An 8,976-nucleotide genomic window follows, 5' to 3' on the forward strand; every position below is an offset into this window, starting at 1 on the left:
ATTATAATTGTGAATTATGGTAGTCCATTACCATAGCTACAGGAGGCTCTGACCAGCCAGGGGATCACGTTACTAATGGCTGCCACAGGTTGGCCGTGGTGACAGCAGCCCCTTGGGACTGCCATGCCCTGGGTGACACGGCCGAGGTGACATTGCAGCACGTGGCACCACAGGCACAGCACGGGTCGGGGGTCAGAGTGGCAAACTTGTGTTGAAGCCACTCCTGCCTGTGATAGAGAGCTGGGACCAGCATCCTCCTGACACTGGGTGTGGGACCAGCATCCTCCTGACACTGGGTGTGGGACCAGCATCCTCCTGACTCTGGGTGTGGGACCAGCATCCTCCTGACACTGGGTATAGGACCAGCATCCTCCTGACACTGGGTGTGAGACCAGCATCCTCCTGACTCTGGGTGTGGGACCAGCATCCTCCTGACACTGGGTATAGGACCAGCATCCTCCTGACACTGGGTGTGGAACCAGCATCCTCCTGACACTGGGTGTGGGATCAGCATCCTCCTGACTCTGGGTGTGGGATCAGCACCCTCCTGACACTGGGTATGAGATCAGGACCCTCCTGACACTGGGTGTGAGACCAGCATCCTCCTGACACTGGGTGTGGGATCAGCATCCTCCTGACTCTGGGTGTGGGATCAGCACCCTCCTGACACTGGGTATGAGATCAGGACCCTCCTGACACTGGGTGTGAGACCAGCACCCTCCTGACACTGGGTATAGGACCAGCATCCTCCTGACTCTGGGTGTGGGATCAGGACCCTCCTGACACTGGGTGTGGGATCAGGACTGGGTGATGACTGAGGCTCTCGGAGCCCCACACTGGTCCCCACATCCTCACACCAGTTACAACAGGCAGCACATCCTCCATCATTTTATAGCTGGGGGCAGCTTGTCCCGGCCTTGGGGTTTGGGATTGCACAGAGCCCATTGGGTCTGCTCAGACTGCATCGCTCAGACACCTCTGCAAAACCAGCAGGAGCCCCTTCCCCACCCCCTCCTGTGCTGAGCATCCTCTCAGCAGCACCAGGTATGAGGCAGGGAGATGGGGAACCTCTCCAGTCTGGGATTCAAACTCTCAGCTCAGCCTGCTCTCCGAGAAAAGCATTTGTGTGGCGTACTGTAACCAAGGAGACTGGAAACTCAGGGAATGGCCAGTCCCACTTATCAGGAGCTTTTCTTCATCTCTGCTGGCGCACAGGATTGTGCCTGGTTTAATAAAGAGGTTGAAACCGCGTCGCCCTTTGCAGGGAGAGACAATTCTTCAGCAGGCACTGACGTCCCCGCTGGCATCTGCCGATAGGAAAAGATGGACAGCTCAGAAATCAGCTCAGAATCCAGCAGCGGGAATGCTCTGCACTCCTCCAGGCACCAAACTTCCATCCCAACTGCAGGAATTTCTGGGCAGTTTCCAGGCCTTGGCACCACGCCAAGGAAGGCTCCGGGTGCCAGCTGGGGTGGGGATTTGGGGGGCTGCATCCACAGGCTGTGCCCGAGGGAAGCCTGGGGTGTGGCCAGAAGACATGGAGACAGAAACCACCGGGAAAATCCCAGTGGATGCTGCACTGGCGCCTCTGTGGCCCCCAGCAAGGTGCTGCTCCTTCCATCCGTGGGACAGAGAGTTAATGTATTCCTGCCTATCTCAGAGCCTGCTCCTGGGGAGGAAAGCCATTATTTAAACATTAATTCCTTGTGTGGGCTCTCCTGCAATAAAGCAGAAGTGCGGAGGTGTTGAAGGAATTACGTTTTTATTTAATCATGGAGTAATTACAGGACCAGAGCTCTGTGGAGCAGCTGTGATTGATTTCCCAGCTCAGCCCCAGCTCACAGGAAGGGCCAAACTGTCTGACACCAAACACACAGGGACAACCTCACCCCAGGCATGGCCACTGCAACAGAGCTGCTGCTGGAAGCCTGTCAATGTGCCACAGAAATGTAAATAGACAAATATAAATAAATGTATCTGTGCACATGTTTATAATGTCCTATAAGGAGAGCCCCTGCCCAGACAGGGCTCTGCTTCCAGGGTGGTTTTGCACCAGGGAGTTGCAGCCCCATGACCCAAAGCAGGACCCTGGGGATGCATCCAGACCATTCCCCAAATTCCAAATTTTGCACTCACACCACTTACCAGGAATTGCCCCAAGGGTGAGAAGTGTAAGGGCAGGGCTTGTGGCAGGACCAGCAGTCCTGGCTTCACTGAGAACAGGATTATGCTGGGAAACGTCTCTTCTTCCCATTCCAGGGAAATTACTTGAACCTGGGTTTGCCTTAAAAATTCCACCAGTTTTACCAAAAAGCTGATTTTGAGGCCAGAGTGTTCTGCAGGGTCTGGGCTGACGTTCGAGCACAGGCAGTAAATTCCTCCAGTTGTTTTTTGCTGAAGTGAAGCTTTTTCTCAGGGAAAAAAACATCCCAACATAATTTGAAAACTTCAAGAGACTGAGAAAGCACCACTTCCCCTTGATAATTTGTTCCAGTGGTTAATTACCTCACTATTAGAAATGTGTCTTTTGTTCTAATTTAAATGTGTCTGGCTCCAGCTCCAGTTGTTGGCTCTCTTGTGCTTTCCCTGCTGGATTAAAAGGCCCTTTCAGAGCTTGCTGTATCCCAGGAACATTTTTGCAGAGCGAATTCAAGGCACCTCTGGATCCTCCTTTGGCTAAACCCCAGGGACCTCACTCCCTCCTCGCCTTTCATTGGTGTTTTTTCAGTCCTCAAAGAATTTTCCTCCCTCTTTTATTCACCCTCTCCTCTTTGCCAAACCCCTCTTTAATGAACCACATTTCCCAGCCCTGCATGGAATATTCCCCTGGGTCCCACAGGTGCATCAGGCAACCCCCTAAAGCTCACCAGGGCTGTGCTGGGGCCACTGCCTCCAGCCTGGAAGGTGTCAGAGCCCTAGGAATGCCTGTGGAGCCGCTTTTGCTCCTCCAGCCTCTAAATTATTTTCACATTTGATGTTTTCTGGGACGCAGCCTCCCAGTTTGTGAGCATGGCCTATATTCCCTGTGTCTAGATCGCAGCACTGCCTTGGATTTGATTAAAATGTGTTTTTTTCTTGGATGGCAGTAGATTTACCGAGGAATCCAGATTCCCCCGCTCCCGTAGGACACTGTCTCGCCAGCAGTCCCAGAAAACAGAGCTTTTTACCCAAATTTTGTGGGATGGGAACTGTTTCTCAGTCCCAGAGAGCCACCCTCAGCATGGAGCCATCGGCTGCTGCCAGCACTGACACGTTTAGCATCAGCCCCATGGATTAAACCCCTCAGTGGAAGCAGGGCTGGCTTTGTGGGAAGATCAGGGCTCAGGGATCCCCGTTCCCATCCCAGCAGCCTGGGAAGCACTGAGGGAATTCCCTGCCCTGCTCAGCCCTCGTGGCTCTCCCACAGCTGCTGCCACAGCCACGCCACCGGCACATCCTGGAGTGTGAGGGGTGGCCAAGAAAAGAAGGGGTTATCCAGCAGCAAAGGGTCCCAAAGAGGCCACGGGAGAGCTGTTGGCTCCTGGGAATGCAGGTGGGAAAGCCGAGGGTGCTGGAGGTGCCCTGCAGGTGGGTGTTCCGAGCAGCCCCATCCCGGGCCGGGCACGCTCCAGGGCTGGCTGCGGAGCCAGGGCTGGCACTGGCCCAGCCTTGGCACTGCCCCAGCCCTGCTGGCAGTCACGGGCTGCCATTCTGAGCTGTTCTCAGCAATCAGATGTCACCTCTAACGATGGCTCCAGCGGGAACAGGACAGCTCTGCCCCTGGAGCAGGGGACACCGGGGACACTGCGAGTGCCGCGGGCGGTGCCGCTAATCCATGGTGGTGGCATCACTCAGCCCTAAGGACCCCATCCCAGGGGCATTCCTCTCCCCCAGCACAGCTCCCTTCATTCCCACATTGTGTGGGGCTTTGTGTCACCAGCTGGCTCCAGCTCCCTGGCTGCTGGTGGCTTTTTGAGCTGTCCCCTCTGGGGACACGGCAGGGAGCTCAGGGGGAATTCACGGATTCCTCCTTGCGGCCCCTCTCCCTGGCCGGGTGACAAACACGAAGGGACCCCGCAACACGGCAGGAGGAGATGTGGGAATATTCTATTCTATTCTATTCTATTCTATTCTATTCTATTCTATTCTATTCTATTCTATTCTATTCTATTCTATTCTATTCTATTCTATTCTATTCTATTCTATTCTATTCTATTCTATTCTATTCTATTCTATTCTATTCTATTCTATTCTCTATTCTATTTTCTATTCTATTTTCTATTCTATTCTATTCTATTCTATTCTATTCTATTCTATATTCTATTCTATTTTCTATTCTATTTTCTATTCTATTTTCTATTCTATTCTATTCTATTCTATTCTATTTTCTATTCTATTCTACTCTATTTTCTATTCTATTCTACTCTATTTTCTATTCTATTCTATTCTATTCTATTCTATTCTATTCTATTCTATTCTATTCCATTCCATTCTATTCCATTCCATTCCATTCTATTCTATTCCATTCTGTTCTAGTCTGTTCTATTCTGTTCTGTTCTGTTCTGTTCTGTTCTGTTCTATTCTGTTCTAATATAAATATTCTATTTCCTCGGCAATAGAAGAAACCTCTGGCAGCTTCTCTGATCGAGGACCGGTTCCCTCCTCCAACAAGCCCAGCAAGGCAGAAAGAGCCCTCTGCCCTGCACGGGAGAGTTCATAAATCATCGGCGTGCTCAGCCCTCCTCCCGGCAGAGCCAGGCTGGAAGCGCTCACGGAGGCTCCTTGTGGACCTGCCCCTCCTCCTGCGAGGTCTTCCACAGCGAAACCATCGAGTAAATAAAGATAAGACTCTTACTCACCGCTGCCCACGTGAATCATCGCTGGGTCCCGTTAGGGCAGCCAAGGAAAAACGCTCCGTTTCCCCAGAGCTGTGCAAAGCAGCAAAAGCGATCCTGGCTGTCCCCTTGCCCTTGCTCCAGGCTGTGCCGGAGGCGCGGAGCTGCCGGAGCCCAGCGCAGGAACCTTTGCTGCAGCCCGGGCCGTGCTCCCGCAGCCTTCGCTGCTTTTCTGCATCCTCTCCTCCTCTGCCACAGCTCCGGCACAGGGGGAACGGCACGAGTGGGGAAGGCAGCGAGGAGAGGCTGGCGGAGGGGTGAGAGCAGCAGTGGGGATGGCAGCAGCCCAGGGAGCTGCCAGATCCACGCTGGTGGCTCCACATCCCAGCCAGAGCCAGCGCCCAGAGGCTGCAGCCCGGACACTGGGGCTGGAATGCTGTGCTGGACCTGTGCTCTGCTCCGGGGGATTCAGGGATCTGCTCCTGGAGTGAAGCACCCAGCACAGCACCCCGTGGGGCAGAACAGGCCACCGTGCTCAGCCGGGCTCTGGTGTGACAGCTGGGCAGGTTTCATGGCTGAACAAATGGATGATTCCCCATCCCTGGAAATGTCCAAGGCCAGGCTGCAGTGACGTGCTCTAGTGGAAAACGCCTCTGTCCACGGCGGGGGGTGGGACAAGATGGGCTTTAAAGCCCCTTCCAACCCAAAGAGTTCCAGGATTCCATGAGAACAGGAGCTCCTGGCAGGAGCAGGAGGAGAGGCAGAGCCGGCATCCCCCAGGCCGCTCCCGGCGCAGGGCACACGTGTTGCTGCATGATGGATGTTTGCTCTGTACCAGCCCAGGAACCGAAATAAACTGCAGCTATACAATGAAGAGGCACTTTATTGCTCAGGCATTAGGCAAAGCTAATGTAATCCGAACCGATATTGAATACAAATCCTTGGCTGTGACTCACCCTGCTATTACATTGTGTTCTGCAGAGCAGCCGCGTGCCATCAGAGTCAGGCTTTAGGGAAAAATAAGAAAGGAACAGGCTTTTCTCTCTCCCCGTGAAAGACAGCTGCAATGACGGCCAAATCACCCAATCATTGCCTTAATTAATAATTATTTGGAGCCTCCTGGGATTGATTGGATCATTATGACGCCAAGTGAAGCCTGAAGAAGAACTCCGGGGGGAAGATGGTGCCGATTCCATGTTCCCTTTGGCTCTCTCACTTGCAGGAGGAGCATATCAAAGCTTCAGGAGCCCACAGGGGGAGAAAAACCTGCATTTTTCCTGGGATAACTCATTCCTGCAAGCAACACGAGACTTTACAACCATCACCTGCTCTTTCTGCCTGAAGCCCAGCATGAGGTCCTTCCGTTTTGCCAGGGCAGAGCTGCAGCAGAAGGATGAGGGGATAGGGGAGCTTTATTCCCCAGCTTTCCTCCATCATCTCCCTCCCCCCCGAGCCTGGGGCTGCGATCCTGCTCAGCACAACGTTTGGTTTCAGTGCCACCTTGGTGCCTGATGCACGAGCAGCAGCCAGGGCTGTGGGTTGCACTGCCAGAGCATCCTTCCCCTCTGGGAATGGGGGTGCTGAGGAGACAGTGATGAATCAAGACCCCAAACACTCCTGCAAGGCAGGAGCTATCGCTACCCAGCCCTCTGTGAGGTTTAGAGTCGAGCACAGCCTTGTGCTGAGTTAGGAAATCTCACCATACCTGAGGTCAATACTAATGCAGTCCTTGATCCTGGGGCCAGCACTGCAAATCTTCCCTCTAATACAGCCAGGAACCTTCCCCTGCTAAAGCTCTCCCTCTCCCTTTAGCTGCTCACTTCGAGAGCAAACAAACTTGGGGAAACCAAATTGTGTTCCCCTGGGCCATGAGCCCCAGAGCACCCCAGCATCTTCAGCAGTGCTGAAGGGCAGAGTCCATCTCTGCTCAGACCCTGATCCCCTGCCAAAACTGCACCCAGGCACCCCTGGGGAGAGTCTGTTCATCCTCTTCACCACTGTACAGAATTCCTTGACAGAAGCATGTCAAGAAAATAAGCATGATCCCCCAAAGAAAAATCTAAATCCCTCCTGCTCCTGTGCTGGATCATCCCCCCTTGGATATCCACGCTGCGAGCACATGGGGATGAACTAACAATGAGGGGTGAGCATGGAAATGGCTCTCCAGCACACTGAGGTGTCTTCCCTGGCTGCAGGCACATCTCCAGCCCTGTGACTCCCTTGGCTGCTTTGGGTCATCTCACTGGCTCCTTCTGGGCATGAGAGCTGGAAATGGGTCATTGCTCTGGGCGGCAGCAGGATCAGCACCAGCAAGGAGCACCCCAATCTCTGTCTGGCATCTGCTCCCAGTGCCTCAGGGAGCTCCCAGGCCATGTTGCAGTAGTGAACACACCTGCTTCTTCCCTGGCTTTGGGGAAGAGGGAATGAGCCATCCTCACGCTGCCAGCAAAGCCCCCAGTGGAGGCAATAAGACATATTGCTCCCCTCCCGCCCCTGCAGTGCTGCCCTGCTTGATGAGATCATCCATCAACACGAGTTTTGGAAGCTGTCAGCTCGGTTCAGGGTGAAAGACTCAGCCACCAGCCACAGGGATCCGTCAGGGTCTGAGGAAGAGGCAGAGGCACCGACAGATTCCCAGAGCAGCGCTGCCCTGACCCCCCAAGCCCTGTCCCACCACCAGCACTGCCCATCCCACAGAGGCCCCTCCTGCCATGCCGTGATGCTCGAGGCTTTCTGGGCACAGAGCAGTGATCCAGACACGGGGATGGGCCCCTTTCCTGGCTGTGCCGAGCCTGTGGCACAGGGAAAGCCACGTGCAGCAGTCCTGGGCTGCCGGAGCTGCTCCCTGCAAAGGTCAGGCTGGCACAGCGCAGTCACCAGGAAAACTCTCCCAGCCCCCAGTGCTGCCAGCCCTGGGCCATCCCTCAGCTGCTTTATTTGCCCTCTGACAAACACGGGAAGCAGTGCAGAACCAGGGAGGCGCAGGGGCAGAGGGATGAAAGGGGATGAAAGCAGACAAGGCAAGACTGGGAGGGACCAGAAATACCTGGAAGGTTTGAACTTCAGAGAATCGGTCTAATATGCGAATAAGTGCATTTTCCACAGTGCTGTGCGTGGCAGGAGGACAGGCAGGGGCTGCTGCTGAGTGCCTTCTGCACCATGAAATCAATCCCAGCCACAACACACAGGCTCGTTCCACCAGGAATCCGTCCCGGCTCTCGCTGGCCCACCTCTGGTTGACACCCACAGCTCGCAAATGGAATTAGAGCAGTGATGAGTAAATGGAGAACTTTTCCCTCAGAGTGGTAAAAAAGCTTATGAAAATGAGGAAAACACCAGGAATGACAGGGATTTAGGGAGGTGTGGGACAGGGCAGTGTTGAAGTGGCACCCAGGGTGCTCAGAACTGGAGTCTGCAAATGAGAGGCTGAGGATGCCCTGGGCAAGGGCAAAGCCACGTGTTTATTCCCAGTTTGAGCCCCTGGATGAATCCCTCCTGCCCAGGCAGCTCCATCACCACCAGGTCTAACCCTGCAGCATCCACCTCCTCTGGGCTCCCACTGGGATAGCCCAGAGCGGTGATGAGCCCACTGTGGCTCACCAGGGGCTGCCATCCTCCCTCCCTCCCTCCCTCCCTCCCTCCCTCCCTCCCTCCCTCCCTCCCTCCCTCCCTCCCTCCCTCCCTCCCTCCCTCCCTCCCTCCCTCCCTCCCTCCCTCCCTCCCTCCCTCCCTCCCTCCCTCCCTCCCTCCCTCCCTCCCTCCCTCCCCATGTACCAGCACAGTGCCACACTCCCAGCTCCGCTTATCTGCTGCCAGGCTGACCAGCTCTGGCTGTAATTTCATGCTGTTATAAGCAATCACACTTGTAAAGCAAAAATCACGGCTGTGTTTCATGACACAGAATGTGAAGGAGGCTTTTAAGCGCTGGAGAAATCCCAGCTGATGGCTCATCCCTCTATCCCTGTGCTGGCACCGCTTCATCCCGATGCCCGGACATCCCCGCAGCCACCCCCTCACCCACAGCTTTCAGAGCAGTCACAGAAAATAATTTCTTCCTAATATTTAATCTAAACATACCCTCAAAGCCATTCCCACCCACCCTAGCACTGCACACCCTTGTAAAAGTCCTCCCCATCCTCAGTCTCCTGCACAGCAGCAGCCC

At 54.5% G+C, this 8,976-nt stretch overlaps 1 long non-coding RNA gene across 1 annotated transcript; it reads right to left on the reverse strand.

The window, feature by feature from the left end:
- Positions 1–5,679: 5,679 nt before the first annotated feature.
- Positions 5,680–8,411, reverse strand: LOC111936462 (uncharacterized). The gene is made up of 2 exons (XR_002868161.2): positions 7,861–8,411; positions 5,680–7,417 (listed from the first exon to the last, which is right to left on the reverse strand). It is a non-coding gene; the product is annotated as an uncharacterized LOC111936462 (long non-coding RNA).
- Positions 8,412–8,976: the final 565 nt, after the last annotated feature.

Source organism: Cyanistes caeruleus, chromosome 18 (assembly GCF_971803275.1).
Source record: "Cyanistes caeruleus chromosome 18, bCyaCae1.hap1.1, whole genome shotgun sequence".
NCBI classification, from domain to species: domain Eukaryota; kingdom Metazoa; phylum Chordata; class Aves; order Passeriformes; family Paridae; genus Cyanistes; species Cyanistes caeruleus.